We start from the raw sequence: 11225 nt of genomic DNA on the forward strand, positions 1-11225 counted from the left end.
AGTGAGTGACAACAACCCCGCCCACATTTAAGAGGACTGTCTGAACAGACCGAGGGTCTAGGTACCATGTCTGAAGGGTTACTGCTGGTTCCAAAGGTACTGGACTGAAAGGGTTTGGTGGAAACGGGGCTATAAAATGACACGTTTATAACTACAAAGGGTACTCGTCTGCAGAGATTGCCATGTTGCACTGCCATGTTTCTACAGTATCCCAGAATGGACAAACCAAACACTGGCTCTAGATAGGGACATTTGCCCCTCTGCAATGAGAGTGGTGGAAAACCAGTTTTGTTTTATTTTTTTTGTTTTTTACAGGACACAGCTTTATTCAGTGTTTCTAAATCAGATGGTCTGTTTGTTTCTGAGAAGAAGACACCTCTGCAGATAATTCAGCTCCAATGAAGGAATTGTAACCAGGAAGTTTCAGCTGGTTGCAAATCTGCAGTTGTCACCAGAAGCTGCCACTAAATGGACACACTGGACCTTTGAAGAGGAACTTTACACCAATCTGACAAAGAGGTTCTGGTTTAGTTATTCTGTTATCATCGTTTTATCAAAATTTATGCTAATAAAAACTTTTCTGGCAGTTTCAAATATTACGTTATGTGTAAACATGACTGAAAATCAAATTTATTAATGAACTACACTGTCTGTCTCGTATGTTCAAAGCTTACCAAAACTCTGCAGGGCGGCTATGTGTGTGAAACCCTGAGCTGATGACACACACATGCAGTATCTGTGTACAGTATGCAAAACATGCCATGACTCTGTAGTTGGAGCTTCTGCTGGATGACTGTTAGGAATGTTAAAGCTGCCGAAGGGGGTCTGCCCATCACTCAACAACCGGAGCATCCTCTCACATGGAAATGCTCCAGGCTCCTACTCTAACTGTGGGTGGTATATGGGACTTAAAAGAGTTTCAATTATCAACAGCTTTGTGCTCCTGACATGCTTTTTTTTTTTTTTGTAGGAATGAAATAAATTAAATGTTTGATTCAGACGGAGCTGCCCCAGTCTGACAGGATCACGTGACTTAAAGGATAATGGACTGATGAGCGTGGCCTAGATATGCAGGATCACTCTCTTCTCCTCTCAGTAATTACTCTGTGTGCCCCTGATGAAGAATACAACACGGCTCAGATTAAATCTGCAGTTGCACCTTGCAGCTCTCTGATACAAGTGTGTGAGCGGATGGCAGAAATTCATGAGAGACAATAAATATGCAAAGTTTATGGACTTTTTATTAACTGGGGGGAAATATTTGTCTGAGATGTTATCAACAACAGGCGGCTGTGTGGCTTTTAAGTCTGTGCACGTCTAATGGAGAGCCTGAAGCTATTCAACAAACACCGACAATTACTGGCGTCTTTTCAAAGTCACTGTCTCTGCTTTGTCTCAATGGAGAAGACTGAAGGAGGGGAGGAACATAGCTGAAGGTGGAACACAACTCTGGCACAACTTCACTGGCTTCTGATAAATCTTTGAGGGACATCCCATAATAGTAATGAATTCCTGGTGAGTAACATCACAGACATGAGTGCTTCACCTGGGTTAAAACTATTAATTTAAAGGGCACAAATGACTACTTTATAAGACAAATGCTGTCACAGAGAAGCAGAAAATTGTCAGTTTTCCCCTAATAATAATGGAATAATGGAAAAGACAATATTCCTACTAAACCGTTTACATGAATATTCCACTAACTTTGCTGCTTAACATGCCCAAACATGTCATTGACATAGTCAAAATACAGAACAGGAGCACGGCTGGAGCTGCTTGTCATTTTGCATCCAAACAGGATGTTTTCACCTGCAGCGACTTGTTGGTTCGTGTGAACACACGTCATGTCATTCCACCAACAACCTTCTTGAAACAGTCTGCGTGACAAAATCTGCACATGTCAAAAACCTGTTGTCCACGTCTTTCATGATGTTTTAAAGTAAACATGTGTCAACTTCCAACCAGAAATCTGGGCTTTTCATGCATCTCTACACCAGCCTGAAGAACTGTTGGCAGGTTGGTTTGTGTACAGCGGACAGAGTTGACCATAAACGCACAAGAGGCCATGTGTTGAAAACTGTGGCAACAACCCCAATGGAGATGTTATTCAGATTGTACTGCATAAATGTAGGGCTGCCCTGGAGAATTTTCCTAGTGGACCAATAGTCATCATCATGGTCCATCAGTGGACTAGTCTCCTGCATGTTTCTGATATGAATGTAATGATTAAATGATATATTTTGGTGGTTTGAGTTGAAGGTGTGAGAAAGAATAGTATCAGTAACATTGTTAACACTGTGCTACATTACAGAGAAACACAAAGCCGTACTAATGAACCTTCATTAATATAGGCCTATATTTTATCTACAAGTGCACGTCACACACTGAGCGAGCCGCCTGTTAATGACGCTGTGGGCTAATGGGCATGTAGCTACTTCCATGTTTCAGATGATACGTCATGTTTGTAGTCGACCAATGAAGATGAGTTTACATATCACCTTGGGTTCGTCCTTCACCTTCTCAAAATGATCCCACACTTTGGATTGCTACATTCAGAAAAAGGCCTATTCGGAATATTTAAAACAGGACGTGCTGTTTACCTGCATCATATTCAGAACATTGTCATATCTGGAATGATAGTAGAATATTACTGTGCATGTAAACATGGCTGCTGATTCATGTCCAGATAAGACAAATCTGCCTCAGAAACCTTTAAGGCTGTGTGGACTTGGAGGCCCAGCAGGAATCTGAGCTCTAACCCAGCATCTTTCGGCCTGAACTACAGCACATATCGTTTCTTCACTGCTGCACCTCTCACAGAGACTGACACTGCTCTGCACCACGGAGCACTGAAACCAGTTCAACCACTGCTTCAGTATAAACAGTTTACACAAAGCAATTAAATAGGTTATGTAATGTAAGTAATGTCTTTATTAAATTAACATAGTTAAAAGATTAGTTGTTGGTTTTTTTAGAATCTTCTGACTTTACCCGTCAGAGCAGCAAAGCATGTTACTGCAAAACACAAATGAGAGATCACATAATTTTATGTAGCATGGCGTTTTAGCCATTTGAAATGGTTTCCAGTCGATGCTATGATAAACTTTAAAATTCTACTTATTAATTTTAAAGTACACAGTCTGCACTAGTGTTAACCAAAATATCAATTTATTAATACGTATTGATCCTTAATATTTGAAATGGTTTCAATGCTCATTTTGCGCATCGATACTACTGTCTCACTCTCTTTTCTCTCCAACAGCGAACTGACACACAGACCACTGAAGCTGTTGAAAATGTGCACTACCACAGGACAAAATAGTTTTCATTATTATCGTACATACGTTTTAATTAGGGACTGTTTTTTATGTATCAGAGGAAGGTGGTTATTCTTATTTCGATCCTCCCCAAGTTCCAGATATTTTTTTCTTGAGCCTCCCTGACTGACTGGTGGAAAATGCATGACCCTCCCTCCACCATAAATTTAGTTATTAGATTTTTTTAATCGTTGCCTTTTATTGAATCATTGCCTTGACTGGAGCGGAGAGGTCCAGCTGGAACAAAGACAACAGCCCCGATGACCAGAAGTGAACAAAAATGTGTTCACATACTTTTGGCCATGAGGGGTCATATCTGCTCAATGTTAGATACAGAAACAAATGAAACCTTCTCTCCATACTCTACAGCCATCCATCCATTTTCACCCTCTTATCTGGGGCCGGGTCACGGGGGCTGCAAAGCACCCCAGACGTCCCTCTCCCCAGTGACACTTTCCAGCTCCTCCTGGGGGACACCGAGGTGTTCCCAGACCAGATGAGATATGTAATCCCTCCAGTGTGTTCTGGGTCTGCCCCGGGGCCTCCTACCAGTGGGACGTGCCTGGAACACCTCCAGCAGGAGGCGCCCAGGAGGATCCTGATCAGATGCCAAACCACTTCAGATGACCCCTTTCTACAGTGGCTCTACTCCGAGCTCCCTCAAGATGTCTGACTCCTCCCCCTATCTCTAAGGCTGAGCCCAGACACCCTACAGAGGAAACTCATTTCAGCCGCTTGTATCTGTGATCTCATTCTTTTGGTCACTACCCAGAGCTCATGACCATAGGTGAGGGCTGGGACGGAGATGGACCGGCTAATCGAAAGCTTCACCTTCCGGCTCAGCTCCCTCTTCACCGTGACAGTCCGGCACAGCGCCCGCATCACTGCACAAGCCTCAATTCTGAGGTCCCCAAACCGGATCACTTCCTCCCCTGTTGCATCTTGAGATCCTGTCCATGAATATCACAAACAGGATCTCTACGTTCATGTCATCCATATTTGTGTCTGTTTTCTGAAAGCACACAGATACTGACTGAACAGAGCAGAACCACCGGAGATCATGGAGGCAGTGTGGCGTAGTTCAAGCGAGATACAACTGTAGGAGACGACGAACAAACGTCATTAATGGTGGAACAGAATAAAACAGTAATTCAGTAAAAAGAATTCTCCGTGCACATGTTGGGATGTATATAATGTCCTCACAGACCACCACCATCTTCAACTCTGCCTCCATTTAAAGGTGGAACATTACAACATCCTCCACTGTCACCTTGTTTGTTGTTGTGTGAAACTTTTGACTCCGCCCTTTTCGTGTCACCTATTGGCTGTATCCATGCCACCATGAAGTTTGCGTGGAAGTATGAGGGCAGTGACGTTTACAATGTTTGAAACAGACAAATCTATTTTTGTACGTAAAGCAAGAATAACTGAGCCTTAAGACTAAAGACGTGGAGTTTACTGTCTCGTCCTGCAACGCTCAGAACAGCATGGTTCAATTTCAACTTGCTTGACAGGAGTAATTTTTATAAATTAATTCTTTTCTTTGCCTCATCTGTTTTTAGCCTAATTCATTTATTGCAGGTATTTTATTGTTCTGGCGTGAGCTCTATCTTATCTTTATTAATGTGAAGCAGTCGTAACCTTGATTAAATAATAATTATACTTATAAATGTTATCAGAAGTATTCAAAGCTTTGTCATTTGAATTAATCAAAGTTTTGTTTGTCTCAATGTGTGATTGAGAAAACATCACAGGAAAATAATTGGATTGCAGCCACTGTGGGTGGACAAACAAAAAGAACTGCTGCCTATGGAGGTGTCGACAGGAAGTGAGAGGAAGAGGATTCGACACCCACGGTGTGTGACTGACAGAAGAACTCTGTCTGCATCGCAGAAATACCACAGAAATGAGCACTGATGAAATAACGCAATGTTCAGTGTGAGAAAATAATAAAGTGATGACAAGTTCAAGAGTTGATAAGTGATGAAATAAGAGGAACAGTCCTCTCAGGATGATTCATAGCAGGTGATTAAGAGGAGTTTATCGTTTGTATGGAAGCTGCTTATTCAAGTTCAGTGTGGGAATCTCTCCACACCTCACGATTAGATTCAAAGGGTTACCATGCAAATTTAAAACAAATTTTGTGCATCAAAATTTCGATTTCTATACATGAGTATTTTTCCTCACTGTGTGACTACTTGCTATTCTTAAAACACAGCGTATTTAAGCAATATCACACTCGAGCTCGTGATGTTGTACTGTGATATCGTCACGATATCCTGCGGCCTCGTGCCGAAGACAATCACAGCCATGACGATATCACAGTACAACATCACGAGCTCGAGTGTGATATTGCTTTTATACAACAGTTCAACAGTTAAATAAGCAAGGCTGATTAAGAAATGTTGAAAAATGAGGACAAAATAGATAATTTAAGCATTTTATTTGTCTTCCGCCAACAAAAATAGTTCCCTCAGGACTCCGCTGTCACCGTTGCTATGTAACGCAGACATGGTGCGCCAGGCACTTACTCTTTATACACATTTATCTGCACGTTTCCATTAATTGTGCAGCCGGTGAAATAAGTCTCTGGTGACTGCATGGTGGACTGTCGCTTCACAGGCACAGCCGACTCTGCCTTCTGATCTGACAGTATGTTGCTTTTCTCCAAGTCATTGAGCTCCGCTGATGAAACACTGACAAACCTGGATGTGTGCTCAGATGGATTCAGCTTCTCCTCTCCCTCATCTTCCTCTGATGACCATTCATAGTTCAATTCAAAACTTATTTTAGGAAATAAATCCATATTTTTGGCTGTTTGACAGTGGATGAATTAATTAGCCTACAACGCAACTGCTGACCTAACTGACACTAACCGTCAGTTTTGATTTGATTGTTGATTGCAATCAGCTGTGAGGCGGAGTGATACATACACAGTGAAATAACCATGATGTTGTACTCCAATATCATCACGGTTTTACTGTCTCTCGACCAATCAGATTGCAGGGCCGGAACTAACTGTTGTATAATTGTAATTATCCATTATCTAAAATAAATGGAAGTACTTTCATTATCTGATACAACAGCAGTAACAACCAGAAGAGTTGCGTCACCTGGAAGGTTTTATTTGCCAACACATTTACTGTTACTGTTCCTATTATTTATCTCATGGAAGCTCTGATATCAATTGTTTGATTGTTCTTTGTTTGGCAGCAAATAGTTGATAGTTTTTTCTCCACGTGGAAATAGGAAATAGTTTCTCTTGTTTGTTGTGTTCCCAAAATATTTTACAAAATAATACACAACTTGAGTTTATCACAGAAGTCAAAGTGTTTCCATACACTTTAAGCCAGGGGGCGGCGGTCAGGTTGTATCTATCACGCGGTCAGTCATCACCAGAACTCAAGAAGTAGCCTCGCTTAGTATGTCAACACGATGCCCGTTTACATCTGTTACATTTCACCGATTTTTAATTTCCGAATATTACCTTTTCTGCATCGACACATAAATCTTTCAGGAGAGAATCACAATGCATCTTAAGTCCAGTTCAGACCAAAGATTGCGCGAGACAAAACCATTTTCGAACGTTGCAGAGAAAAGTGTCAACGGTGTGAACTGGCCGGTCTGAGCTCGACTCAAACCGGCTGATGGTGTCACCTGACACTCAGCTGGTCAAATGGCTGGTGGCTGGTTTTAAAGCACGCAAAGCAGCAAGTTTCAACAGCCAATCAGCTTTCAGTGAAGTCCGCTGATCAAGTCAAAGACAGATCAGCAGTACAGAGAGTTGTTAACTAGAGATGATACACCGTCTCATGGTGGTCACTTCCTGTGAACCAGCAGCTTTTTACAACGATGCAGAACGGAGCGTTGACAGTAGTTCCTGTTACAACTCATCTCGTTGCGAATCTTTGTTTGAACTGAGCTTTAGAATAAATTTTTATATTTAAAACTGATCCAAAACATTCTGCTTATATTCCAAACACTTCCCAGGCCTGGAAAACAGTTTCTGTAATTTCATAACCTTTCCAGGAATTTCACGACTGTGGGAACTCTGTACCTTTAACCACGTCCGATTCAAGCCTGACCCGACACTGATAACACAAACCTGCTCAGGTCGCTGCAGGTTAGAGGATCAAACTCAAAGTAGCTGGCTGGCGGTCAGCCATCCAGTTTCCCAGCAACCATCAAACAGTAGTTCTGCTTGAACAGTGAAAGGCCACTGTTGTTTATTTACTCGGCCTGCTCCCTCTGACCCTGGCGCGTTGGTAGCACATCGATGAGTCGCACCGCAAACAAGTCAGATCAGCTTATTTTGGGAGGGCAGACAATACATCACTCAGTTGTCAGTGAAGCCCACCAACCAAAAGGACCTGTAAGGTCTTGAGCTAACACACATCGCGTTGTCCTCTTTAAAGCGGAGTTTGCCACCTGGGTGCTCGGCTCCGTCTGACCAGAGGTGGTAGACTTCACACCGCAATGCAAAGACAAAGATCTCTGAACATGCTGTGAGAGACCAGACCTACAGCAGGACTCCTGCACATCCTAAATGATGGCTCAAAGAATAAAAAGGTTTCATTCATTTAATACATTTTTTATTTAGTTTTTTCTTCATTACTTTACTATTTATTTTTATTTCTTGTTATCTTATCAAAACTAATTTTTATATTCATATACGCAAGAACATGCCTGGGGTCTGTTTCATGAAACCAAGATAGCAAATAAAGATAAAGCTGGGATTTCCCAGTTAATCTCGCTGAATCTTGCCGTGACGTGGTTTTCACAAAAGCAGCAGCACATACGTTACCATGGAGATTCTTTCTGCGCAGCTACCCTGCACCAGCCCAGGCTAAGAGCCAGGCTTAATTAATCCTGATCTGTCAGAAACCAGTGTGTTGTTAGTTATTCCATGATCTTCTGTTTGTGTTTTGCCTTATTTATATCAGCCTGCAATAAAATAACACGGGTGCATTTTGCCATTCAGTTACGAACTGTTATTATTTTAACTTTGTGACGTTATTGTTTTTCTAATTATTTATGTGACAGTCATTGCTCCTGTTGTATTTATCAAGACTGCTCTTCATATTGTTGTCAGAGGTTTGATATCTTTATTACTGACATGATTAGAAGTTGCTGATAAAGTTGTAAAGGTGTTTTCATTGAAGTCAGAGATAAGGGCAATTTTTCAGCTTTTTTAAGTCCTGTTTCCTGTGCTGTCACCACCTGAGGGCCAGACAGGGCCTGTGACATCATCATTGCCTACATTGTGTCTAGAGATAGATTGAAATTAATAATTTTTTTTTTTTTTTTTTTTGTCAAAGTCACAGGGAGCTAATGGAGAGGGGCTAAGTGCCACATGTGGTTCCAGAGCCACAGGTTGATGACCCCAGGTCTATACTAACATTGCTATGATAGTTAATGTACATTTTTAGGTTACTTGAGCATTCAGTCGGTCCGCTACAATCTGCATGCTTCTTCTCACCGTTTTATTACAGCTGCCGTGTGCGTTTGCTTTTTTGTAAGCTCCCATTATTTGCTGTTGCTCGCTGAGTGTTAAGTATTCAGCACTGTTCTGTTTCAACATCAGTAAATCTGTGATCGACCTCATGTTCTGTAGAAGAAAGCCATGAATGCACAGTTAGCCAAATTACTTGCACCTGGCTTCACCTAGTCGCACCTCCCTCCTCAGCCTGGATAAGCCAATGTTAAACAGACAAAGCCAGGACACACAGACGAGACGAGGACAAGCCTTGCTATATCCATTATCCTGGATTTCTGAGCTTTAGTGAAATAGGCCTCTGCTCAAAAGCACTTAATACTGATTGAGTAACTTTGGGTTTTGGAGTGTAGGTCCAACAAAACAAACAGTTTAAAGATATTATGAGTTAATCTCTGGAAAAATCATAATGGGCATTTTTCACTGTTGAAAAAACAAGTCAACATACAATGAAAATAAGTTGGTTGCAGCCCTGAGGACGTACTAACACTGCTGATCAGATAACAGCAGAGAAGAGAACAAGGATATCTGTGCAGCTCAGAGAAAAGCACATTCATCAGAATTCAACATGCACATAGGTGTGTATGAACTGTTCCTGCATAAAGACAACTGAAGATGAACAGCTAAACACTGAGCTGTTATTATACATTTTCTTGCAGATGTCAGCAGAATCCCACCGGAGCGTCTTCAAAGAGTATCCACTGAGACGATACTAACGGAGGTGCACGCCTGCAGACACTTGATTTATAACAAGCACTTCTTGGGAAAATATTAATGATGTGAACGAAACACAGAGTCAGACAAATTTTCCTCTCACTCTTTCATCTTACAGTACGTGATGACAGGTGAGAGTTTCATATTCATGCTTCTGTTACCTCCTCAGTCACACAGTGAAGATGGCCTCATGTATGTCAGCACTTTGACACAACATCTGCCTCGAGTCCTGGAGGGAAATGTGCACTATGCACAGTGTAATGTCAGTGAACACACATGGTGCCCAACAGTCTGTGTCTGAATCACATGAAACCATTTAACTGCAACATGCCACAGTTTCAGACAGATTTAGTTTTACCAAATGCCAATAATAAAGGCCGTCTGCAAAGACATTTACTACAGATGGAGACACTGATAAGATGATATCATAAACACAACTACAGGACTTTCTCTTGTCTAAGAGATAAGTACTTCCTCTATTCGAGACAAGACTGAGCATTGTTCTGCTTTCTGTAAACTCAGCATTTTGTGTCTGTTACTGCTCTTCTATCTTTATGATTGTTAAAGGGGATGATCTTTCTATATCAGCACACCTCACAGTGTAGTGCACCAAGTAGACCTTTATCATAGCTACTTGTCATGTAGTAAAAAACAGAGACGCTGTTTAAATCATGATCCTGCTGAGTATATTTGTATTTACACTGAGGAGCCTGGGGAAATCTCCAAAGGGCTGTTTGAGTGTTTAGAAAAGGTTTTAGCATTTGAATGTGGTTTAGATAAACGGTATTAATGTGGCTGGTGTTAAGAATTTAAATGGTTATAAAAGGTGCAATAATGAAATGAAGGGACAGAGTTGTTTCATCTTTCAGCCGACATCGGAGACAGTAACGGCACCAAAACAATTTCTGTATCAATAGGACAGCCAGCAGGACGGGATCATGAGCAGCACAAGTGTGATGTTTTGACAACGTGTTATGTGTGCAACCCACCATGAGAGATTTAAAAAGTAGCTGATAGCAATTAGCAGCTAACTCAAAGAAGAACAGTGGGCGAAAATAGTGAAAATGAGGTGCAGGAGCTCCTTACTCTCCGAGCAGAGGACGAGATCAGCCGCCATATAACAGGAACCGTAAATTATTGTTGCATGTTATGCCATTGTTAATTGTTTAGAAAACGCTGCTGACACGTTTGTTACATGTCACACTCGAAGCTGACGCTGTTATGTTACATGTCAAATCTGTCTTGCCTCTTTTGATTGCCTGATGCCGGCATGCTGTCTGAAATAACACACTGGAGCGACGTGAAGCCGCTGTTGTTTGGTTCTGTGTAAAATGCAAAGGTGGCGTCATGACAGGAATTTGTAGCTAAATTTGATACGATTCAGTGGCCTGTGATCAATATGAGACAATATTATCTGCCCATTTAACACAGTCTGTCACAGAGGAAGCCGCCACCCCTTTATTTTTTGCTTTTGGCCATAAAAGATAGAAACAGCACATGAATAATTAGTGCAGTAAAGTTGACTTTAAACTGACTCCACTAACACACATCTAACAGCACATGAGATAAGTTCACCTTCAGGACTTTCTGTCAGAGAGACCTTTCTGAGAGAAATGTTTTCATTTCAACCCAAACAATCATCTGTTTCTGAACATTTCAGGGGCCTGTATCATGAAGCGAGATCAACCTTTCCTGGGTTA

Source organism: Epinephelus moara, chromosome 20 (assembly GCF_006386435.1).
Source record: "Epinephelus moara isolate mb chromosome 20, YSFRI_EMoa_1.0, whole genome shotgun sequence".
NCBI classification, from domain to species: domain Eukaryota; kingdom Metazoa; phylum Chordata; class Actinopteri; order Perciformes; family Serranidae; genus Epinephelus; species Epinephelus moara.